We start from the raw sequence: 27,065 nt of genomic DNA on the forward strand, positions 1-27,065 counted from the left end.
TATCTTAAGTGATCTTACGTGAACTTCAAGGCCTCTGAAAGTCCTTATGCGTGCTGCTCTTAGACAAACAGTTATAGGTTAATGGTTACATACATTCTCCCTTCTTTTGTTCAGCATCACAGGAGCCTCATGTATAATTTGACATATAATACCACGGTACTGTCCACTAGGAACAGAGGTGATTTTGGTTTTTCATTGTCTGCTATATTATAATTCAATAAGCCAAATGCTTCTTTCATAATCATCATGATCATCTAGTCTGATCTCTTGCACATCACAAGCCGCAGAACTTCACCCACCCACTCTGTAATTGACCCAGCCAGTAACTCTGGCTCAGTTCCAGAAGTCCTCAAATCATGATTTAAGACTTCACGTTACAGAGAATCCACCATTTTCTTGAGTTCAAACCAGCAAGTGACCTGCGCCCCACGCTGCAGAGGAAGGCAAACCCCACCCCCCTTAGGTTTTCTGTCAATCTGACCCTTCCTGACCCCAAATACAGCAATCAATTAGATGCTGAGCATGTGGGCAAAACCCACCAGCCAGACAAAAACATTGAAAAAGATATGTGAAAAAATCAAGACAAAAACAAATCTCTATTTAAAAACCTTGGATAAACTTTGCCAAAGGAAAAAGAACAAGGAGTACTTGTGGCACCTTAGAGACAAACACATTTATTTGGGCATAAGCTTTTGTGGGCTAAAACCCACTTCATCAGATGCATGGAGTGGAAAATACAGTAGGAAGATATATATACACAGAGAACATGAAAAGATGGGGATTGCCTTACCAAAGGGCACTCATCCTAAGTTTAAATGGTCTCTCTTTTCTCAAGTTCAGGCAGGAAAGCAGCCTTCTGTACTTCCGTGGTGTGGCCTCTTACCCAAGATTACCATACCTTTTTTTCCTTCTTATGGGCCCAGTTACATGTATTTCATACCCTTTCCCATCTACTTATTTATCCTGGCAGTTCCAACAGTGAAACGTAAGATGATGTTGGAACTGGCCAGGTTCATCCAAGTCATATCAAAGCTTCAGAAGGGTCTCACCCAACTATGTAGTGCACCCCAGCACAAAGATGAAAGATAATGTGAAATATGAAAATAATCTGCTTTACTATAATATAAGGTACACCCATTACACATTCAGTGAGCTATATTTCACATGAAAGCACAGTGTAACATGTATATTCTTCAAACTGGTATGACATAACACATCCTGATACAGTGCCTCATCAAATCGCGAGGGAAGACTTTTGTTTGCTTGCTTAAGGCTGAAGAAAAGTACAGTTGCCCCTGTAAATCCAGGTATCAAGTATTTCACTAAAATCCTTGGCTGGGGATTTAAAGAACCATGGGAAACTAGTACTTTTTCTAAATCCACTAGTTATGATTTATTGTCTGCATTTTTCTCAGAGACACAAATGTTCCTTATTATAAAATAAATATTTATATATAAATGAATTTATAACATTGAAATAGAAAGGAATTACATGACCCAGACCAGAATCCAGGTTTGGCCAAATATGTTCAGCATGGATCTTTGCCAGCTCTGTTACTGTAAAACTCTCTTCTTTAACATTCTGAATACAAACTCTTCTTTCTGTGATTATTGTATATGTATATTCCAATGCTGGCTTGCATAATGCACTGTAGATACAGCCTGCACATATCACTCTGTTTACATAAATACATTCAAACCATCTGTTAACACAAATTAACCATAAAACATACCCAAGGAGTTATATTTCTTAATGGCTATACAAGTACTTTAAATTATTTCGCTTTATCCAAGAGGCTGATGTGGTGATGTCACCATCTCACAATGATTGATTCCATAACTAACTTAAAATCTAACTCTTAAGGTAAGAGCATGCAACAAGTTACTGTGTTTAATAGAACATTTCTAATGTACAGAGGGATATACTATTATATTCTGTCTAATATGAAGAGAGATATACTATTACTGGTGATGATGCATGAACCAGACAGGACACAATTTGATTTGTGGATATTATAGTAAGTTTGCAAGGCTTGAAGTTAGAAAAAAAAGTCAGCTTCTGTGAGGCCAGTTTTATCTGGAAGCTTGAGAGAGAATGTGGTGATGTTATTTTTACAGTAAAAGGCTGAAAATGGAGGCCCATTCAATTCTATTTGAGATTCTGACACACTCTAGGCTGATGGAAGGCTTTTTAATTTTTCAGTATCAACAGAAAAACCTTTACAGTTTTATATTTATTATCAATAGAAGACACCTGTGGTGACGAGAGGCTTAAAAGAAAAGTCTGCTAGAAGCTGATGTTTGAAGAATTTCAAAGTTGAGATTCTCAAATTTTCAAGTGGTTTGTGCTTTGAATCTTTAATTGTGGCAACACAATAATTAATTCACCCATTTTACACAAGCCTTCTTTAGTGATTCAACTGTGACCCCCCCAGTAGTTAAAAATTTGAAAATTTGAGCAGGCCCCATGGAAAGTCAACTTTACTTAGAAGATACAACAGAGGTAGGTGCACTGGAAAACTTTAAAATAGACAGCTGAGCCCGAAGCCAGGCTCCAAAAATTGTCCTCCCTTTGTCCTCCCTTTATTACAGATTGTCCTACAAGAAGAAGAAGAGAGGAAGCAATGGACAGGGAAAAGTGGTAAGTCCTTGATCCTCACTGCAGGAAGCCACTGCTCTTCTGCAAGAGGGCAGGCCATAGGGGAAGTACAGGCACTTCAAAAAGCTATCCTGCTGCTTGTATTTTGCATCCCTCCATGACCAATTAGAAGGACATGTTGACTAGTGTGTACTCCTAGGTGTATTGCTTAGCCTTATAACCACTGGATTGTCTAAGGAATGACAAAGAAAGGCAAACTTGATGGCTCAATAAATGAAAGAATAAATTTGTACCCCACAAGCTTGTACAGACCATGAACCAACAACTTCACATGAAAACTGCTGACTATAAAATCACGATGGTGAGAATCCAGGAATTCCTCTAGGCTCCGTGAAGAGGATATAGCTTTTAGCATGAGGACCAAAAAGAATTATTCCTCTCCGAATCATTTCATGATAGGTACTGGTTTTGCCACCTTTGCAAATATACTGTACCTCAAAGCTGAAAGGGTTCTGTTCTCATTTCTCAGGGCCCCATCCAACTTGTAATGAAATCAGTGGGAACTGGCTTGACCCACTGAAGTCCAAATTTGTAGCCACTATGTACCTTCATGTTGATTTTAACCCGGCCATTAGTGAATCACAATTAGGTTATTCGTGTCCTTCAGGTTAGTGGCCTCTTAATCATATAGAGGGCATGTAATTTTAGGTATATACATGTATTCTATTTCTGATTTAGGATGTTACACAATTTTATACAGAACATGACAACACAACATCATTTTAATGAGCTAAACTGGGAATCCCCATTTCCTTCAGTGCCACCTACACTTGGCAAATCCACAGCCTTAGATTCATGGCTTCTTGTTATGAAAGACAGCACCACAGCTATTGTTACATAATTAACACCACAGTTGTGATTCTAAAGTTACTAGAGAGGCAACATGGCTCCCAGTCTAGTGTTCTAGCTATTGGATGAGAAAACAGAGGGCCATGGTTCTGTTCCATGCTCTGCCACTGACCTGCTGTATTGCTTTGAGCAAGGGGCTTCAACTCTCAATGCCTGTTCCCCCTCCTACTCTTTGTCTGATTTGCCTCTTTTGGATTTGGTGCTGTTTGGCAATGAGGATGTCCCTTACTCACTCTCTCTCTCTCTCACTCTGTGTGTGTGTGTACTGTACCTAACACAACAGAACCTGATTTTGGTTGGGATGTCTAAAGCATTACTGTAATACCAATAAGTAATAATAACAATACTGTCCCTTCTGCCAGACCATTATTCAGGTCCTTCTGGGTATGTACTGTTATAGGCTAGACCACCTCATTTTCAGGTATTCCCTTGCTCCTGCTGATATACCAGTACTATCTACTTTGTCCTGGTGCTTTGACCTCTCTCTGCTAACTAGTCTACAGTGATAAACAGGACCAAATTCATCTCTCATTTGTACCAGTTCACTTCCTGATTCACTCCATTGAAATCAATGGTGGCCCATACTAAGAGGAAAATATGGGATTTGACAGAATCCATTGACTCCATCTTCTGGAATTATCAATATCTGGAGATCAACATCTAGCACACGCCTACACTACACATGCCTGACAACATGCACATTTATTGGGACTGACTGGAGTTTTACTTAGTGCTGAAGGGTGCTTGGGGCTAAACCTCTAGTTGGTGAAACACATCAGAACGCATCAGCATCAGCAGGTAGAGTTTGGATTACCCAACAGTTTGTCCTAGCTACTGTACCTACTGCACATAGGTAGTGCTTTTACAGCCAACATGCAGGTCCCAAAAATCAATTAGCCAAACAGCTATATTGACACGTACAATTAGGACCATCTTTGGCTGATGGCACCATAGTAATTCAGAGTTGTTTGTAAATGATCAAACATGCACATTTGTACCATCCTTAGTGGCTGCAATTAAAAATAAAAACAAAGTTTTCCTCACCATCACATCAGCAACACTCATAACGGTATTTTATAACCTCCAAAAGAATGTTGCTATTAAGAGTTAAAAATCTTGGGATACTGGTGCACTGGAAGGCTCCTTACACACATTCTTGATCTCAAAACTCACATCACTTCTCTCTTTAGTACAAAAAATAATGCTTTAAACTGTACTTTGGACATGCTGTCCACTTTTTTTGGCTTGACAAATAAACCAGAAATTTTTTTTAGATTTCTGCCTTGGCATTCACAAAGTTTTGCCTAAAACCCTTGGAGACTTGCTAAAAGAGATTTATTTATGTGCACTGCAAGGAGCTTGCCAAATAACTGCAGCTTCATGTTTTTTAATATTTCTAAATTTAAAAATTAATAAAAAGAATAAAATGTTGGTTTAGTTGTTATTAATTATAAATATTTTCATCTATTCCTGTCTAAGATATCAAAGGTAAATAAAAGCCACGTTGCTGGTAACAAGTTAAAAGTTCTGGCAAATGCCTTTTCCTTGTTGTTTACTCAGATTTTTATACAGATTTTTTCCCTTTCCTGACAGTTTCTCCAGTTTAATATAATTATGTGATATGATTAGAAATATATCATTTTCTGTCCACCCCCTCCACCCTTTAAAAGAATTGTACGCTTACTTGCATCCACTGAGTTTTCAAAGCATTTATAAATATGCTGTAAAGGAAAAATTACTGTTATATTAAAAAAAAAAAAGCCCAGGTATTTTTATGACTCCGATACTGTTATCATCAATGGGAGCAAGGTCAGATTCATCCTCCGATCTCCCACATATGTAGCTGATTTGGACAGTTGAGTTAAAACAAGAGAATGCTTGTTCAGTCACATAAGAAATGTAGGAGAAAACTGCTCAGATTGTTTTATGGTGGAGCAATGAGTGTTTCTCATTTGCTTCAGATGTATACGTAACTTTCTGATTTGCTCGTTCTGAGTTCATATTTTTTCTTTTCCTTTCTCAGAAGTATGGTTTACTTTATATATTGTACAGTACTACATTGACTATCCAAATAATTAGTAGGTCTGAATACGTCATTCTCATAGAATACCAGATGAACAGACTGGGGGCTCTATTCTGCTACCTTTAATCAGGATCAGGCCCTAGATGTGTTGATACCTAGTAAGCAAATGAGATAGTATGGTAATGATATAGTAATATTAGATATGTGTGTTTGATGAGGATTTAAACATGGCCATATATCCGTATAAGCTAAAATTGCAGCACTAGAAAATGTCCATAGACATGTGCAGTGTTGTTGTAGCCGTGTTCGTCCCAGAATATTAGAGAGACAAGGTGGGTGAGGTAATATCTTTTATTGGACCAACTTCTGTTGGTGAGAGACATGCTTTTGTGCAACACAGAGCTCTTCCTTTGGTCTAGGAAAGGTACTCGGAGCCTCATAAGTGGAACAGATTGTTAGGTTGTTAGCACATATTCTAAGGGACCATTCAAGATGGAGTGGCTCATTAACACCTCTGCAGTCATAGGACAAAAATGGGGGTGGGAATCAGTGGGTTACACATTGTTGTAATAATAATAATAATAGTAGTAGTATACTATAGTATACTATAACCACCTAGAAATTATTAAAGCTAATGTTAAAAAATTATATAATACATAGGTTGAGAAAAGAGTGTCTGTACATCTGGGTATAGTGTTTAGATTATCCACAAATGCAAAGTTTGTTTTCAAAAGTCATATGATACATAGTGTACATAATCAGCAATAACCCACATTTAGGTCAATAGATTTAACAGTACAGTTTAGATATTAGAATCTGTTGTACAGAGATTTGGTTGTGGAAAGCAAAATATATCAATGAGAGGAGATTATCCCTCAGTTATTAAGAATTAGGTAGGTTGTCCATTTAGAAAATACAATCCATGAGGAAAGTATTTCAGTTCCTTTACTGACTGCGCTTCTCATTGGCACTCCAGCTCATCCCTCCTGGTGTTGCCGATGTCTGGTGGTGTGTTCTATGTAGATGTCCCTTGACCACCTGATGGCATCCAGCACCATGTGTTGCTGCATCAGCCGAGTGTAGCATTGACCGATTCCGCATTCTCTCAGCACTCACTTGTTACTGGAGTCCCATGCGCCTAAGGCTCCGACGATCAGTGCGTGTGTCTGGACCTGATAATCCTTATACTACAGCATCATCTAGCCATCTGTCTCTGAGTAGAAGCTTTTGTTAGTCTGTATTCGCAAAAAGAAAAGGAGTACTTGTGGCACCTTAGAGACTAACAAATTTATTTGAGCATAAGCTCTCGTGAGCTACAGCTCACTTCATCGGATGCATGTGTGGGCACATGTACTAAGGGTTTGATCGGTTTATCTGAAAATCCTTTATTCACCAGTGCATAAACCAGTCATGGCAAAACTCTCATTGACTTCAAAGTGAGCATGAATGAGCCCAGAATTTTCATGGGACTTGAAGTGAACTGCTCGAAAATGCATTTTAATTACTTGTGAAGAAAAAATATAGGGAATTATAGTAAAAATAATGTCCCACTATTTCTAGAGATTTTGAAGGCATCTGTGGAACACACTTTAATAGCAGAAAGCATGGTTAAAGCTTGTAGTTTTCTCCTTAAATCTTCAGTTTTATTTGTTTTTCTTTGAAAACTCTAAGTTGAAAGCAAGTTGGCCACTGTTGAAGTGCTGTTGAATGCTGCAAGCTAGCAAGAAGAAAGGAAAAACCGTTATTTTAAAATAACCTCCTAGCCTCTTTCAAATTATTTTTCTACTAAGAAGCTAAATCAAGAACTGTTTATCACCTGAACTAGACCTTTTAATAGACAATGATCCCTGACAGGGACTTGACTACCTGTGAACAGCTGCTGAAGACAGCAGTTCAGCTGTGTTACAGGATTGAACAGGGTTCAAAACAGAAGGTAACATGGTGCAACAATTAAAAATAAATAAGTAAAAATAAATCATTCTAGAAATGTAATGTGAATATTAAAGAAAAATTGATTCTTCTCTCTTAAGCCTTTATTCCCCTTCACCTCATGAAATACATTTCCTAGCAGAATGATACAAAAACAATTGTTTTTTTCCTGAGAAGTATAAAAACCAAAGAACTATATTGTATTAATATGAATGCACTCTAGAATATGCTTTACTGGGTCATTAATACACTTCTTGAGAGGTAAAAAGACATGAATCTAAAGACTTTGTGCATCACAATAAAAGTGAGACATGTACTGTTGCTCAAGGAAAACTTGCCCTTGAGTATAACTTCTGTGTATTTAAAAAATTATTCTGGCAGAAAAAAAAAAGGAAGCGACAGTACATAACAATTGTGCTCAACAGAAGTGACACAGGTGAAGATTTGAGCTGGAGTGCTAATAAGTGTGATACAGCATGGCCAGAGGGCAGCAGGAGAGTGTTTTTTTTTTTTTGAAGCAAAAAAGGTGTTTTTATTTGCATAACACACTTACAAAACAAAAACAACAGCATATGCAATGTGTAACACAGCAACGAATCACAATTGTTTTCTCATTAGTTTCAGGGGAGGGAAGTGTTCAAGCTTGCCTGGGCCCAGGGTGGGCGGCTTCCTCGACTCTCGTGGTCTTCCACCCTTCCGAGTTACCTGGTGGCCCAGAGCGAGGGGGCTTCATCGACTCTCAAGGTCTGCCACCCCCTCGAGTTACCTGGTGCCACGCCCAGTGTCACCAACAATTCCCTCGTTTGAAAGCACCCAACAAGAGGGGCAGACTGTGGGGTGGACAATCCTGGGGGGGGGAGCACGTGCACCCACGTGTGAAAGGACCCCTCTAAGGTGGTGGTGTCTGCAGCAGCAATGGCTGGGGCTGGGGTCCCTTACTCTGTCCCCCAATCAAAGGGTCAAACAAAGGGAACCGGACGGGGACACCGAGCAGAGAACCTCGGACAGTGCCCACCGCTCCTCAAAAGCATCAAGGGAGTCGGTGGACGCCGCCCAGAGGAACTCCGCCCGGATACGTGAACGGACCGAGGATCGGAAAACGGCCCCACAGTCACAGGAAACTCCATTGGCCAACCTCTTCTCTCTGGTTTTATAGATGGCCATTTTAGCCCACTAGAGTTAAGCAGGAGAGTGTTAGAAGGGAGCCTTATTCCCTGTAGAGGGAAGAAAGTTTGCTATAGATTAATTAAAGCACCTGAAGCCAATTAGAGCACCTGAAGCCAGTCACCTGATAAAAACCCCCTGCTTCAATCAGACGAGGGGAGGAGTTGAAGCAGAGTGGTTTGGTGTTGGAGTAGAGAGCAGTTTGGAGGAGTTGAAGCAGAATGGATTGGTGTTGGAGCAGAGAGCAGTTTGGAGGGGAGGAGGGTTTGGAGAAGTGTTGTGGTGGGCTAAGAAGACCAAGACCCTAGGTAAAGGGACACCTGGTTTGTGCAGAGGGAGGGCAGGAAGCCCCACAAGCTGAAGGGCAGGAGAGGGAAGTAGCCCAGGGGAAGGAACCACTAGTTCAAGTGGTTTACTGCTATCCCTAGGGCCCCTGGGCTGGGACCCGGAGTAGAGGGTGGACCCGAGTCCCTCCCTCTCCGCTCCCCTCCTTTAGGACACTAGTGGGGCAGTTAATACCCCAGTTCAGGGGCAAGAAACTGTGCTGTGAACCCCTTATAGTAGTGCTGGCAATTTGCCACATACGGAAAAAAGTTGGGCTTGTGCTTTTTTTTTTTTTTTTGGTTCTTTATGAGGGGTAAATATGGCTTGAACCATTTAAAACATTATTTTTCTGCTTATTTTTTTAACATGAGAAACAGATCTTGTCTACATTAGACTGTATGGTGACTAGACAGGCTGTGAAATTATGACATCAGTCAAGAGACTGATGCTGAGCAATTGATACTGAAAGGATTTTTATGAGGCTGCTTATAATCATTTGTATTTTGTTAATTAATTTAGCATTTAATCTGTTTAGTCAACCCCAGTAACTGCTGGATATTTTGGTGGAAGGATGTCTTTGTTAATGATCCAACATTTCCATCCCTGCAGAGGTGAGGCTGAAGTATACGTATTTTGAGGCAACATTATTTTATATAAATCCTGTGCTGGTCAGCTTTAAGCCCTCCCCGATTTCACTCCCAACTTGACAGTGTAACAAACCTACTTTTTAAAGGTCACTGCATCCTAAGAACAATAATGTTCTTTAAGTGGATAGCTCTCCTCATGAGCTCTGGCTCCAGCTCGTCTCCTCTGATTATCATTTAGGGTCAGATCCATAGGGAAAGAATACCAGTGACTTCAGTGGGAGCTGGATGGTGCTCTTAAAAGAAGTTGGAGGTATAGTAGAGGAAGAAGGGTTGCTACTTTGGTAGAGCACTTCCTCCTATTTCTAAACATGGAGAGGAGAAAGTCTTTCCAGAGTGGTGAATGAGGATATTATGGTGTCAACCCCACTTGGAAGAGATATTGGATGAAATCCTGTCTCTGTTGAAGTCTATAGGAATTTTACCATTGACTACAGGGGAGCCTGGATTTCACCCACTGATATCCTTGCTGCGAGATAAGGATGATATTGGTAATATGAGGGAAGAGAGGTATTGGAAGAATCCAGGTTTGGTAAGATGTGCAGCTGGGCAACCCAGTAAAAAGTCAAAGATGGGGTGAGCGGGAACTGATTCTTCTCCCATGGACTTCAGTAGCAGCATGATCCAGCCCTTAATTGACTGAGCCACACAGCCTTTTTATTCTGCTGTGAAAAGCTGAAGTTAGTTGTTTGTTTAACACTCCATTCTGATGAAGCTTTTCATTATCTTACCACTAATACACTGTAGAACATGGAATCATTAGAGTACAGCAGCCAATCAAATGTAAACATTTGAATAATTTACACTTTCAACCGGTGTTAAATAAAAGGATTTAATCTCAGATGGAGATCTGACAATTAATATTCATTTCTAATTTTCAATAAGTAAACTTTACCTCCTTCTAAAAGCCTTTTTTTCTGCAGGATAATGGCAATTTTGACACTTGGGCACATTTGGGATTAAAATTTCCCTCTGGTCAACAGAACCATGAAGAGTCATTATTAAAATTAAAACTCGAAATAATTACAAATGTTATAATTAGTAGCTATTCCTGAATCTTGATGTACTATAACCAACAAAAGCTGTGACTTCTTCATGCAGTTTTCCTGAGGGATGTGAAAAAGAACTGGAGGAAAGAATTGCCTTCTAAACTTGCAAAAGGAACAGGAGTACTTGTGGCACCTTAGAGACTAACAATTTTATCGTAACAAATAAATCTTAAATCTTTTACTTACTTAGTGGCAAGAGAGGTTGAAGTGTTCTCCTACCAGTTTTTGAATGTTATGATTCTTGGTGTCAGATTTGTGTCCATTTATTCTTTTGCTTAGAGACTGTTCAGTTTGGCCAATGTACATGGCAGAGGGGCATTGCTGGCACATGATGGCATATATCACACTGGTAGGTGCAGGTGAACGAACCCCTGATGGCGTGGCTAATGTGATTAGATCCTATGATGGTGTCACTCTGGCCACTCAGTAAAAGATTTAAGGGTGGCAATTTTGCCACAGAAAAGCTTCAAAACCAGACTCCCATAAGAAACTGCTGAGCTTGAATGAATATGCAAACTAGATACCATTAACTTGGGTTTGAATAGAGACTGGGAGTGGCTGGGTCATTACACATATTGAATCTATTTCTCTAAAGTTAAGTATCCTCACACCTTCTTGTAAACTGTTTAAATGGGCCATCTTGATTATCACTACAGAAGTTTTTTTCTCCTGCTGATAATAGCTCATCTTAACTAATTAGCCTCTCACAGTGTGTATGGGAACTTCCAACTTATCTGTATGTATATATATTTCTTCTTACTATATGTTCCATTCTATGCACCTGATGAAGTGAGCTGTAGCTCACGAAAGCTTGTGCTCTAATAAAATTGTTAGGCTCTAAGGTGCCACAAGTACTCCTGTTCTTTTTGCGGATACAGACTAACATGGCTGCTACTCTGAAACCTTCTAAACTTGGACACGTTACTGGAAGGTTGCCAGCCCTGAAAGAATCTTGTGATAGAGAAGCCAGCAGTGATGTTGCAGTCTCTTTTCAGTCCATGAGTGTCATTATGGACACTGCTTTGGAAGAGAATTCAGTTTAGGGAATTTTTACTATATATGTTTTGTAGTGGCAGCCAATAATGCTGTGATAGTTATACTGTCATTATGTCCAGTATGAACCTTGATTTTCAGAAGTTTATAATTCTGTAGTAAAAATCCATTCAGCGTTTATACTAAATTTACACAAGGTCTCTGTCTTGCAAAGGTTATGTTAACAGTTTTTTATGTGGTTGTTCTTTAGATCATGTGAGTGAAGAAAATAAAAGATGCTTACTGATTTCAGATGCTATTATGTGCTTGTACAACTCCAAAATGGCTTTTTATTTAACGATATGAGAGGTCATAATTCCAAAGGTACAATTCCAAATCAATTATTTTTTAGAAACCTATTGCTACAGAACATGGGAATTGCCACACTGGATCATACTCAAGGTCCGTCTAGGCCAGTATCCTGTCTTCCACAATGGCATGTGCCAGATACTCCAGAGGAACATATAAGAAACTCACATTAGGCAGCTTTTTGGGACAATCCACCCCCCACACTAGGTCTCACCCTGAGTCAGAGGTTGGCTTAAGGTGTGAAGCATGAAGTTTAATAGCTCTTCAAAATGTTTGTTATAATTAATAGTAACTCTCCATGTTTTTTTTTCATATAAATGCCCAATCCCTATTTGAATCTTGCTATAATGACTTCCTGTGCCAATGAGTTTCATGGTCTAATTATGTGTTTTATGAAAAAGTATTTCCTTTTATCAGTTTTGAATTTACCATCTTTTAATTTCATTGATTGCCCCCTCATTCTTGTATTATGATACAGGGAGAAAAGAAATTCCCAATTTATCTTCTCTATACCATTCAATATTTTATATACTTTAGAATGGTCCTTCTTGTATTTCTTCTTTCTCAGGCACAACTGCAATCTTCTCAGTATTTCTTTCCCATGCTCCTGATCATTCTTGTCATCCTTCTCTGAACCTTTTGGGGTGACTATTACTGCACACAGTATTCCTGATGAGTCTGCACTGTTGATTATATAAAGGCATTGTAATATTTTCTGTGTTACCTAATACCCCATTCTTCATAACTCTGAAGAACCTGATCTGACAGCCCTTATTCACGTGAATAATCCTTATAGTATATTGAGTAAATGATCACCTTTTGGGGCAAAAAAGTGCTTAAATTAAACTAACTGATTTTGTTTTGGGTTGTTTTTGCGTACAGAGTATTAAAAACTATGCAGATAGATCTTTGCACAGTAGATCATACAAACTCATCAAGACTAACTATGGAATGATTTTTTTAAAAATTAAACCCTTCCCCTCCCTTTCCTTTCAGAGTCTGTCATGTCAGCTTTCAAACACCTGTTGTTACCTCAGTTTCCCCAGAAACCCTGGTGTCTGCCTGCGGTCACAGATCTAGGCCAGCGAGCAGGTCAAGAAGCAGGGGGTTTGTGTGTATGCCTTCTTCCTTGTGCTGGAACTGGGCATCTCCTGTCACGTATACTGAGTTTCCCTTCTGTGTCCTTCACCAAGAAGCATTCCCAGGCCTCGTTCCTGTCATGCATACCAGGGTCTTCTTTTCTTTACAGCACCCCATGATTTCCTTCTCAAGACAGATTACATCAGACGCTCCTGGCTCCGGGCTCTATTCTCCTTGCAGTTCCTCTCTCCCAAGTCCCACATAAACTCCCTTGTTCACATTCCCTTATCTCTTCCACACATTCCCTTGTTCACACTCTCTCTGATTGCGTGATGGGGTATTGCAAAGCTTGGAGGTTTATACAAGTGGTAACTGAAACGGTAACAAAGCTTGCAAGACTTACAAAGCTTAAAAGGCTGTGCTAACAATAACTAAAGTTACAAAGTTTGCAAAAGGTTACAGAACTTAATGATCATACTAGCAGTGACTGAAAAGTTACAGATTTTACAATCGCATTCTGCTGGATTGAGCGGAGGCTTTACATAACATTTCCTGCCCCTTGGTCATCCAAATTGTGGTGACCATCCAAAGGGGGACGGCGTGCCTATGCTCATCCATGCCAGTACTTGGATTGCCGGAACAATTCCGGATTTTCATTACATGTAGCATGTCCACAATAACAGAAATACATATCAAAATGTTGACTGGAGGATGTAACAATGAGTGTCAAACAGCCATTCTCATGTACTACATTTAGATGAAAATCAGAGCATTCGGTGGAGAGGTAAACAATCGGTAAAGAGGTAGTTATAAGGTTGATGTATCACAGGCTTTTGGACGGAGGTGGCCACCACAGTGATAGGTATGTGATTGAAAATTTGGCAGGATGCAGTGGGGTCGAGAGAGGGAGGGGTCCGGTTAGAGTTAAAAAAGGGCTGTGAGTATGGTTTGTTGCTGTTCCCTGCCTAATGCAGTATCTTCCCTTTTCCCAAACACCATATAGCATAATGCTAGCAATGAGACAAGCGCTACAAGACAAACATAAAACATGAAACACAAAACACAGAACATAAGATAACGTAGAAGTTTGTCACGATGATGCACCATGGTATGTTTCAATTGTCCTTCAGCTGGTACCAGTTCTTTCTGGTGCTCTGAAAAACAGAAGCTGCGAAAAAGACTTAAACATTGTAAACCGTAGGCTATTGTAGAGAGGAACATGGAGTCAGGGTGGTTCCCCCTACATGCTTGAGCTGTCCCTGATGGACCCACTTCCCATTATCAGGATATCATCCACATACGAGACCACCCACCTCTTATCGCCTGGAGGAAGATGCTCTAATATTTGGGTCACTACTTTATGCGCAATAGCAGGAGCGCTATGAAATCCCTGGGATACACGGGTAAAGCAATACTGTACCCTGTCCACATGGAACGCGAATCGGTCCTGTGATCCTTCCTCGAGTGGGATAGCAAAGAAACAGTTAGACAAATCCAATACAGAAAATCTTTTAGCTTCCCTTGGTATGTCTTGCAACAGCTGGGTCATGTCCGTGACTATTGGCGCCCACTGGGGGGTCACCACATTGTCAACTATTGGAGAATCAGTCTCCATGAGACACCATCAGCTTTCCTCACAGGCCATATTGGGGAGCTAAAGGGGGAAGTCGTTCTTTTCAGTACTCCCTGCCCTTCCAGCTCTCTAAGTATCTCCGCTACAGCCCGGCGTGCCACAGTGGGGATAGGATAGTGTTTTGTGGGGGGACCGCTGGTCTTTCTATTTTCACTGGTTCCCCAGTCCATTTACCACAGTCCAGCTTGTGGGCCGCCCATGCCTGGGGAAAACGCTTCCTTCATTCCTCCTTGCTATCCCCAGTCACTGCCGCCACTCCCAACATACTATGCTTCAGCAATCCGGTATCTCCCTTCCTTACTTCAGGGGTCCGGTCTTTCTTTGGGGTCCTCCATAAACCTTTGTTAGCACAATCAACCACTATTCCTCCCTCCCGCAAGATATCTATGCCCAAAATTGGTTCTGTAGTTGTGGGGCTATAAATCCAGGGTCATCTTTGGGTAAGATTCCCCACCTGGGTGACCAGTAATCCCACCACTTGTCCCTGCATCAAGGTGCAATCAAATCCCTGGATCTCAATGGTTCCCTGGGTTGGCACTCCTGACATGGGGCAGGGAAGCAGTGAGACAGCTGCGCCGGTGCCCACATGTGCCACGAAATCTATTTCAGATGTCTCAGGGCTCTCATATGGCCCCCCCCCCGACCTGAAGGCGCAGCCGCAACCTTCCTCCCGAATCCACCTGAAGAGGTCCCGCCCAGGTCCATCCCTGGGTGCTTTCCTCTCCCAGTAAATTCGGGGAGTCAGGGCCCCCCTAATCTGAGGTTGCTTTTTTGGCCCCAATATCCCCCCCTGGCTCCAGGAGCTTCAACCCTAGCTGAATACAACAGAGTGCTAGGGAGTCCATGGGCTTCCTGTCCCATTGGCCATTGGGTTCCCCTGGTCCTTTAAGGCCATCCACAACAGTGTGTGGAGCCAACTGGTGTCCGATCGGAGGTGCCTTTATCGAGGCTCTGGGGCTGCGGCCGCAGTGATGGGAGCAGGAGCCCCAGCTCCAGACTGACCAACCACTCTGGTGGCCTGGCGTGCCGCTTCCTTAAGGTGTGATATGTCTAGGGGCTCTCCCTGCCTCCACACTCCCATAGCCATCTGAACATCTTTGGGCAACATTGCTGCAATAAGCCTTAATTCAGCTGTTGGAACTACAATCTTGGACAGGATCCTGGGGATCGCTCCCCACGGGCACGAGCCGGATACTGCCCGGTTAACAATCCCGCCAATACCATTCTCTCCACAAAGATGTAAGGGGACTCCACCGGAGTGGGGGAGCCTGCTGCCTTTTGGTGGCTGACCTCCTGCAGTGCCTCTCTTTGAGCCAAGTTGCGAACCAGCGTGAACGGGGACTGCCACCGTCCGGCTGCCTGAGTCTGCAGTGCGATTCCCATATTGCACCCTGGTATGGTGGATGCCGTCCTCAACAGCTTCCTAACCTCCTCTGGATTTAACTCCTGATCCTCTATTGCCATCAGAAACTGATATGCCCATTCCGAGAATGTGATATGCCCATTCGCCTTGGCTGTCCCTAACCCTTGAGCCAGAGAAATTATCTCCACAGGGGTCAAGGCTATTTCCTGCATAGTTATCCCAGTTACGGGTCTGGGGCTTCCTCCCTGGGCCGGGGAGCTATGCTGGAAAGTTAACTGATGCCACCGTGGCTGGCTGAGATCCCAGCCCATCTGGCAGCCACCCCGGGTCAGGGTCATACCATATGTCCCTGTCCCAGTCTCCGGGGTCATATTGGAGCGGCACCTTTGTCCCCGATCCCGGAGGTCCTGCTGCTCTCCTGCCCAGATGGGTCCCCAGCTCTAACACCAATCCCCGCAAACACTCCACCTGGACCTCCAACTCCGTAGATTGTTCCCTCTCTTTCTCGGCCTGTCAGCTCTCTCCGTCGCCTTGACGGTGGAGATTGCTAGCTGCTGACAACTTGCCCGTGCCGCTTGCTCTTGTGCCTTCAACGTATCCCTTCTGCCCTTACTTGCTCCAACTCCTGCCTCACTTGCATAGTTTCAGAATTATAATCAGCTTTAGCAGTTTGCCAAGCACAACAAGTTTGCCACAACAACCATGCCACAACCCGATCCTTAGTCTTTGAATCCAGATGATAAAACTCACAATATTTCTGGTACGTATTTTCTACGTCCACCTTAGCATCCCCTGATGAAACTGCCCCTGGGACCCATGGGTCAACACCCTTGGAGTGTGCCCAGAGGAGGAGGAGGGTCAATTTTGCCACTTTCCCCTCCACTGTGGCTCTGGGGGGGCTCTTTCCCTTTCTAAACGGCGGCATTGTGTCCAAAATCAGGAAGGGGGAGCAGGCACAGCACACGCTCTCTACTCCGTGTCGCCCCTTTCCACTAGTGTACCCTAACGGTGGTTGCCTGCATTCTCCACCACTAATGTTACCTCAGTTTCCCTAGAAACCAATGGTATTAAATGCCGCTGACAACTTCTCACTCTTCAACTTGCATTAATAAAATGAGTAGGTGACAATTCCAAGCTAATTAATATTGGAAGTTCAGAACTGAGTATAAGTTTCCATTTTTCACTCATCCCATAAAACTTTGGTACTGCAAGAGTTTCCAAAATGAGTAGAAACTGGGACCACCTTCAATGGGCTTAAATTGTAGGGGTTAGGTTAGGGTGGGTTAGGTTGGACATTAGGAAAAAATTTCCTAACTGCCCTGGTGATTAAGCATTGGAATAAATGTTCTAGGGAGGCTGTGGAATCTCCATCACTGGAGATTTTTAAGAGCAGGTTGGACTAACATCTGTCAGGGATAGTGGGGATTACAGTGGATGAGAAGCTGGATATGAGTCTGCAGTGTGCCCTTGTTGCCAAGAAAGCATATTGGGCTGCATTACTAGGAGCATTGCCAGCAGATTGAGGGAAGTGATTATTCCCTTCTATTTGGCACTGGTGAGGCCACATCTGGAGTATTGTGTCCAGTTTTGGGTCTCCCACAACAGAAAGGATGAGGACAAATTGGAGAGAGTCCAGTGGATGGCAACAAAAATGATCAGGGGCTGGGGCACATGACTTACAAGGAGAGGCTGAGGGAACTGGGCTTGTTTAGTTGGCGGAAGAGAAGAGTGAGGGGGGATTTGATAGCAGCCTTCAACTACCTGAAGGGCGGTTCCAAAGAGGATGGAGTTCAGCTGTTCTGAGTAGTAGCAGATGACAGAACAAGGAGCAATGGTCTCAAGTTGCAGTGGGGCAGGTCTGGGTTGGATATTAGGAAACACTATTTTACTAGGAGGGTGGTAAAGCACTGGAATGGGTTATCTAGGGAGGTGGTGGAATCTCCATCTTTAGAGGTTTTTAAGGCCCGGCATGACAGAGCCCTGGCTGGGATGATTTAGTTGGTGTTGGGCCTGCCTTGAGCAGGAGGTTGGACTACATGACCTCCTGAAGTCTTTTCCAGCCCTAATCTTCTATGATCCTATGGTCTCGATAATACTTAGTCCTGCCATGAGTGCAGGGGACTGGACTAGATGACCTCTCAAGGTCCCTTCTAGTCCTATGAGTCTGTGATCTTTTTATAATAGAATTGTGGCTATGTGGAAGACAATATGCACCTCATATTCCCCACCTCAACACTCATTAGAAAACACCTCAACAAAACATTATTTAAAGCCTCTCAAGGGAGCTCTAAGCTGTACCTTTTGTCACGTGTGAGACTTTAGTATGATGAAAAGGAGAGCCAGATGACACCATTGTCCACTGTCAACAGTGATCATGGACAGAGGGTAGAGCATAGTGGACAGCTTATTAGCACTATGCAAAGCCAGAGATTTGCTGCACAGAGATTTTGCTCTTATTGATGTGGCAAATAACATCGTGTTAGTCTTTCTCTAGATATTTCCCATTCCTTTCCTCTGCTTTCATCTCATGGCACTGTGAAAATAGTAATTACTTGGGAAACCAATTGGTTTGAAATGGTTTTTCCTTTAAAAGCATTTTTTAAGACACATATGTAATTCATCTTCCCAATGAGCACCTTGGCCCTTTCTTTTTCCCATCTGCATCTCTGTTTTTCTTTTCTCTTATTCATTCCTAACTTTTTCCTTTCAGTTTTTAATTTTTTTACACTTTTTTTTTTTTACTCTTTCTCACTGTTTCTTTTCCCCTTTCCTTTCCATTCTCTACCTTTCTCTGCACTTCTTCATCCACCTTTCCATCGCTCACTTGATTTAGGAACACATGAGAAGAGAATTGCCATGTACAAAAGTTAAAGATATATATGGGATCCTTCGTAATGCAGTTCACTCAGGCTTGTGAGGTGAAAGGTATGTTTTCCCTGAGCTTGCCAGCAGTGTAAACCTTTCAATTGATAACATAATACATTTTTATGGTCTTTGTATAGCGATTTTCCATTTAAGTGTAAGTTAAATTGATGAATTCACATTGAGGCATAGAGTAAGGACTTTCTTTTTTGTAGTATAAATTCTACATGAACACTCCTGTCCTCCATTCTGAGTGGGCTTTCTCTGCAGTCATATATGAAATGTGCCCTTAGGTTCTGCTGCAACAAGGTTTACATTGGTGTGTGGAGCTGCAATAGGCATTCTGGGCTTGCTTCTATACTCACTGAAATCAATGGCAAAGCTCCACTGAGTTTAATGGTGCAGGATCAGGGCCTTTGTGATGATTTTGGAACACAGAGACCACGTGGGTGTCTTTGCATTTTGGGATGTGCTTTAGATTTCTATAGTGGAATAGCTGAGTGGATCAGAGTAAGAACTCATTTTAAGTTGCTGTTGTATGTCTCTTCACCTGCATCAGTGGTGATTCAAGATAACTTCTGAATTACTAGGGTGACAAATAACAGGCATCTTTAAAAGTTTTCTTTTGCCTTTATCCTAGCAGTTAGATATTACCAGTTCTAGCAGAATTCCCCATTATAAATATTCTCTTATCTGCTATTAACAGCAAGAATTGTTAACTGGATCCACTGTATCTGGCATTCTTACATCATATCACACAGCAACTCTATTTCACTATAACCATCATACTCTCTTGTGAAATATGATTAACTAGGATTTTGTTTTTCTTTTATAACTTACCCAGTCAAGTACCAACTAAGTCTGATCCTGTTGGCTTATTAGAGATGAGAAAATCACAACTACATTACTTGGGCTGTGATCTTCTCAGATCTCATAAGTGGGAGTGCTCCATAGAAATCAGATGCAAGAAATGAAGTTTGGGATTCAGTAGGTGATACTCTTGTTCAACAGTCAATAACGAATCAATGTCCCTACACGGTGCTCAGGGGCACTCTGTTGCTGGAGCATCTGCCATTAGATGAGATGTAGAATGAAGGCCCTGACCGTTCATGTTCAGTAAATTGTCCCATGGCTCTTTTTTTTGCAAGTCTAGTCAATGTGTTCTGGTCAAATTCCAACTTTGGTAATTATATTTAGCCTGTCCAAAATTCCCCTGTATTTTCATTTAGTTAAATTATTTTTCAATTCCTCTTCATCACATGGAGCTTCTTCAGCTACCCAGTTGAGCTGCACTGTCTATCCTGTGTCTGTAATTTCATGGTCATAAACACACCCAGCCTGTTTCCCTTTCACCATGTGTACTTTTTATTCCACAGTTCTTTTGCAAACAGAATTAGACATGGACATATTGCAGCAGGAGCTTTCTGCATAGCTTCTCTCCTTTGTACAGCTTGCCCTCTGAGCTCCTCCCTCCTGCTTCCTGTTCCTCCCACTTATATCCTCCCACTTACTGTTTCAGTAGTCTAGTAATTATCACCCAAGTGCTTGTAATCCCCCAAAATAAAATGTTTAATTGTTCCCAGGTGAGCCTGCAGCCTTTTCTGTGCTGCAGCAATGCTAATGATCAGGCTTTGCTAGCACTCTGAGACATACCTCCTCCCCTATTTCAACTGAGACCTTTTCTTCCCTACCAGGGGAATCTTCTTCACTGTTTGAGCCTAACCCTCTTTATGGGTTTGGAGTTCTACTGGGATTTCTCATGCCCTTTCAGATTGGCCTTCCATGGGCCCCTGGTGAGGGGCCCCTCCCTTCCACCTACAAAAAGTACACTTTGAGGGTGGAGATTTCCCCCACAGCTCTATCTCGGCTCATAGATCATCACAGCAATCACACCCAACTGATCTTAGCTTTGGTTTCTTTTGCCTCTGGCTTGGACATATTAGAGTAAGGTATCCCTCCAGAGTCAGAAGGTTGGGATCCCTCTCCTCCCGTGACTTAGTCCTGAGCAAGTGGCAAGATATTGGTGAAAGTTCACCCATCAAGGTCTCCTTAAGAGACCCTTCTCCCTCTCTTCAAGGCTTGTTTCTCCAGGCAGTCATCAAGCCTCCGCCCTGCTTCTCCTTTAGGAGGTCCTGACCTAGTCTATTGCCTAAACTACTGACCCCTTCTCAAGTTCTGCTCCTCCCCCCTCACAAGTCCTCCAGCATTTTGTGCTTTCTGGGCTCATTCCTCTATGTCTGAGATCATCTCACACAGCCTCTGGAAGATTACCTGCAGGGTCTACATTTTTGATTTTTCCCTCCATCCTGTGTCCTCCTTACTCAAGGTAAATGGAGTCCAGTCTGTTCCAATCATGAATGAATAGTATAATGACTTTACTATTCCTACTCTCTGCCACTTAAATCTTCCTAATGGGAGGAAGTATTTCCTCCCCCATGTACACAATAGATGGTTATTATCACCCCCTCTCCATTGCCACTATGGCCTAATCAACGTACTTCAGACTAGGGAACATGCGGCTGCCAAGTCTACCACTCCCCTTGTTGTTCTCCAGCCTATTCTGACAGGAATTGTCTTTATCTCAGACCTGCTTTTTACACCTGCCCACCCACAGAACTCTGTGAACCTGCAGTCCATATATGGACAGTCTTTCTTTATGTTTCCTTTGCCCCTGCAGTGGTAGTAAACTACTGTGGGCTGTTGGGGTACCCTTATTCACCCCTTGCATCCCCTTGTCAGGGTTTGATGAAGGAGGTTCCTAGTGATCAATGGCTCCATGTCTAGTTGGCAGCCGGTATCAAGTGGAGTGCCCCAAGGGTCAGTCCTTGGGCCGGTTTTGTTCAATATCTTCATTAATGATCTGGAGGATGGTGTGGATTTTACCCTCAGCAAGTTTGCAAATGACACTAAACTGGGAGGAGAGGTAGATACGCTGGAGGGTAGGGATAGGATACAGAGCGACCTAGACAAATTAGAGGACTGGGCCAAAAGAAATCTGATGAGGTTCAACAAGGACAAGTGCAGAGTCCTGCACTTAGGACGGAAGAATCCCATGCACTGCTACAGACTAGGGACCGAATGGCTAGGCAGCAGTTCTGCAGAAAAGGAACTAGGAGTTACAGTGGACGAGAAGTGGACGAGAGTCAACAGTGTGTCTTTGTTGCCAAGAAGGCCAATGGCATTTTGGGCTGTATAAGTAGGGGCATTGCCAGCAGATCGAGGGACGTGATCGTTCCCCTCTATTCGACATTGGTGTACTGTGTCCAGTTTTGGGCCCCACACTACAAGAAGGATGTGGAAAAATTGGAAAACGTCCAGCAGAGGGCAACAAAAATGATTAGGGAACTGGAACACATGACTTATGAGGAAAGGCTGAGGGAACTGGGATTGTTTAGTCTGCGGAAGAGAAGGATGAGGGGGGATGTGATAGCTGCTTTCAACTACCTGAAAGGGAGTTCCAAAGAGGATGGATCTAGACTGTTCTCAGTGGTAGCAGATGACAGAACGAGGAGTAATGGTCTCAAGTTGCAGTGGGGGAGGTTTAGGTTGAATGTTAGGAAAAACTTTTTCACTAGGAGGGTGGTGAAACACTGGAATACGTTACCTAGGTGGTGGAATCTCCTTCCTTAGAAGTTTTTAAGGTCAGGCTTGACAAAGCCCTGGCTGGGATGATTTAATTGGGGATTGGTCCTGCTTTAAGCAGGGGGTTGAACTAGAGGTCCCTTCCAACCCTGATATTCTATGATTCTATGATTCAACCTTCTTTCCCCCTTCCCTGCTTGTAGGGGGATGGAGTTCTCTTCATGAGAGGTTTGCTTTCACATACTCCTCTGTTAGTTTCACAGTTTAACGATTCTGGCTGATGCCTCTGGACCCAGACTGTAGCAGCCTCACGGAGGCTCTGTATAAACTATTCAAGGATAATTGCATCCATCAGGGTCTCTATGTCCTGCAGATCTGGCCTCAGCCACCAAATGGCCTAGTCTGACTGTTCTGTGTGAATGCCCTGGGGGGTATCCCACCATTCCACCTAGCTGCTCAAAGTTTTTGGTGGTACTTCTCCACTTAAAGGCCCATCCTGTCCAGAATAGAAGCCTTCAGAGTAGTCTCTGGTTTAGTGTTTGCTCAGGGCCTTATAAGCCACTTGAGCTTTGCTGGTCAGACATGGGGCCAGCCATAGTTCCCAACCTCCCTTGTCCCATATAGTGTTGGTAGCCATCCACTCAAAAGTCAGCAAAAAGGGATCAGGGTAATCTCCTGGGGTTATCGTACATATTCCCTAGCCCACTGTCCAATTTCCAGTCCCCTCATTGGAACTCACCGGCCTCTAGAGAAGTTGTTGCCATATCCGTGATTGCACTTTAATAAACTCCTGTAATGTCCACTGCTGCTCCACCTGCCAATCAAGAAATGCTTGCCTCTCTGCCTGCTGGATCTTCTGCATTGCTGTCTGTTGCTCGAATTGTCAGCTCAGCGTCTCCTCCGTTGCATCCAGATCACCCTGCCCTAGTGCAGGTCACCCATCTTGTCTCCTTTTCTCAACTGAGAGGGTAAAAATCCTGGAGAAGCCCCCATGTGTCACAGGGTGTCTCAATAGGTACCCAGTGAGTAGCATTGCTTAGCTGGGTTTCTGTCATCTTGTGGTGATAAACGCACCCAGCTTGTTTCCTTTTCACAACGTGTACTTTTTATTCCTTGCAAATGGAACATGACACAGGCATATTGAAGTAGGAGCTTTTCACACAACTTCTCTCCTTCACGCAGCTCGCCCTCTGAGTTCCTCCCCTCTGCGTCCTGATCCTCCTATTTATATCCTCCCGATTAGTGCTAATTGTATCAATAGCCTAGTGATTACCACTCAGGTGCTTGTAATCTGAGCCTGAAGCCTTTTCTATGGTGCAGCAACACCAGTCATCAAGGTGCTGCTGCTAGATTTCTTTTAGGAGAGTGCGACAGAGTGATATCCTATATTGCAGCTGACACAGAAAGTCTTCCACCTGAACTGGTGGCAATTTAGTGGTGGCTGAGTGATCCCTATATCGACAGACTGTAGAGCGCTTTGGAGTCTGTAATGGTGCCAGGTATATAAATATATAAATGCTATGTAAATTTTAGTTATTGTCATTGTATTTTCTTGGCAAAATCATAATCCAGAGCACACTTACTGCATGATAATCTTGTCACCGCTTATCCCAGATGATAAATCACGCTGAGCCAAATCCTGCTAGCCTTACTCATCTGAGTAGTTCTGTTTGAAACCTTGATTCATGAAAATACTTAAGTACTTACTTAAGCCCAGCGGGCAGTACTTAAGCACATACTTATGTATCATTGACTTTAATGGGTCTTAAGCATGTGCTTACATTAAGTACATGCTTAAGCACTGTCCTGAATAGGGATGCTTTCTTGAATTGAGGCCTGAAGCAGTATATCCTTTCAGCAAGATCTGGCTTCTGGAATAGATCCATAGAGAGCTGTACTGACTTCTGTGGATTTCCCATGTGAATAGGCTTCCGAGGAGCTCATTGGATTGCCTTTCCCTCTTTAGTGCCATTTTTCAGGGAGTAACACACTTGTTCTAGATTAATTTCGACACTGATACATGTTTTAAAAGAAAAAAAATCTGAACATTTCTCTTGAGATGTGTCTAATTTGTGACCCCTTCCCAGTTAAATGGGATATTTGCCATTTATAGGCCTCATGGTTATCTTCGTTGGAACCTTTGTACTGTCTTTATGTGCTGCTACCATGCTATTAAGTGGGTCACTTCTTTGTTTTTAGAATGAGGACTGAGCTTCACTGCCTCTTTGGCATACCAATAAACCTAGCAACAATAAAAAGAAACAATGTTCATTATACTGCTGTGTGGGGACTTTCTTTAAGAGTTGGGCCCTAAATGGTTTTTAATCCCAGGATGCACTGATTGTGATAATGTGTGAGAGGCAAACCAGCATCAGTTATAAAATCATTGCGAATATGAGTGGAATAAAAAATGGTTAAAAGGATCTTGTTACAATTTCTGTTTATTCCACAAGGATTTAAGGAAAGGAAAATAGGCAATGATTTTGTTTGGGACTTGTTTATGAAAGATTACTTTTTGTGTAAGTAAGTCAAAAGGTTAAGGAAGTAAACAGAATTTAAATACAGTCAGTTTTAGTAATTTTTTCTGTTGTTTGACTTAACTGCTTCCTAACATAATATAAAAGCTTGCAGCAGTCAGTGAGGAGGAAAAAACCCCAAACACCAAAAGCCAAAAAACAAGCCAGTTTAAAGAAATAAAAGGTGTAAAATATAAAATACAGCACACCTATAAAATATAATTTTGGGGTTTTTGCAATCTGCAAAAGTGCTGTAGATTACAATAAATCTCCAAATGTCTGGCATTGATTACTTTAAGCTTTTAGCTTTAATGGACAACAGTGCAGCATATTATGATGTCATGATTATGAAATTGTGGAAGAGAGTGAGAGTGATTCTGGACTTTATTTTGGCACCTCAATGTTACCACAATTATTGGTTTTCTGAAATATGTCCCTATGCATTATTCTGATCAGATTACTTGCATTGCACAATCCTCTGGTGAATAACAGGACAATAGCACGAAATAAATCTCTCTCTGAAATTTAATCTCCATGTCCGTAGACTGGCAAGAAGAACATCCACATCCCTCTGATAAGAAGTTGTATATTTTCCCAAATGTTGGTATATTTTTGTTTCATAATTGTCCTTAACGTAAATTCCCAAACAAGAAAGTAATTATGTCAAAGATTTGTGAGGCAAGGGAGGTTGAAATATGGTTAAAATGTTCCTATAAACTTAGTATGAAGAAACCCTAATTTCCACTGTAAACTACAAGAGACAGGGTGCATTGCGTGCTTCACAGAAATCTTTAACCTTTCATCTATTATTGGTTCTCGGTATAATTTGTTTGATAATCTTCCCCCTCAATAAATAGTGGTCCAGTTTATCAGCTATTAAAATAACCTCTCATTTTGCACTGTTGGCACATCAGGACTATAGTGGAACTGACAGGAAAACAAAATTACCTGACCAGAGAGCTCCTGCCAAGATAAAATCCAAGCATGAGAATGTAAGGAAATTTATGCTGCGGCTATGGAGGTGATCTGAGTGTGCATTGTTTCCTGTTCCTTAAACCTTGGAAGCATGTTCACTCAAAGAATAATTAATATAGGAAAAAAGTGTACAACAGATCGAATTATCAGCCTTCAGCTTCCACTGATTCACATACAAAATTGAACCTGGACAAACACTACATGTGCACTAACATCTGAGGGTATCCTGTAAACAGCCTAAATGCCTGCATACAGACAAATGTTAGTATCTGTGCACACAAACACACACAAGTGTTAAAAGGCAACTGTAATAGGTCGCTCATGCACAGGGGTTTTAACCTGCAAAATAAATGTGTAAATTTCTGATCACAAACTTTTTCAGGAGGAGGCTGGGTAAGGATTCAATCGGTATTTTGACACTTTGGAAGATATAGTTATTCATGTAAGTTTATGAAGGGTTATTAGCTTTTCACAAATGGCTGTTGTATTTCCTTGTAAATAATGTTGCATTTTTAGTCAAACTGGCATACAGTCTCGTCTTGGCTGTGAATCTCTCCCTCAGGCAGCCTCAATTCACATACAGGCTTGTGCATCATGCAAAAATATCATTAACAAGTGATGGCAGAGACATGGTGGCACTGTGGGTTAGTGCAGCGTCCTTTCACTTCTGGAGACCTGAGGCCAAACCCAGGCTCAATTCACACGTGAAAATTGGATTTGAGAGCCTCATCATAGTCTCCATTTGTTCACATCATGCAAACTACTACACAATTTGGCATGGCTACCAATATCTGCTCAAAAATGGTCAAGGACTAGAGTACCAGGGGTGTTGGCAATTGGGATTAAGATAGATTGGCAGAACTATAGGTGGAAGTTTATCCACCACCTGCTTACATTATGCTGGTTTGAGACACTGCTATTATCCCTATACTTCTTGGCACTAAATTCACCCAAATGAACAAAAAAAGTGGGATTTTCTGGGTTGAAGACTGATACTATATGACTATTCCATGCAGAAAGCTATTTAAATAAATTGTTAAATTTGCACAGTTAAGCGCTCAAAAGTAAAATG

The sequence above is a fragment of the Chelonia mydas genome, chromosome 7 (assembly GCF_015237465.2).
Source record: "Chelonia mydas isolate rCheMyd1 chromosome 7, rCheMyd1.pri.v2, whole genome shotgun sequence".
Taxonomy (NCBI): Eukaryota; Metazoa; Chordata; order Testudines; family Cheloniidae; genus Chelonia; species Chelonia mydas.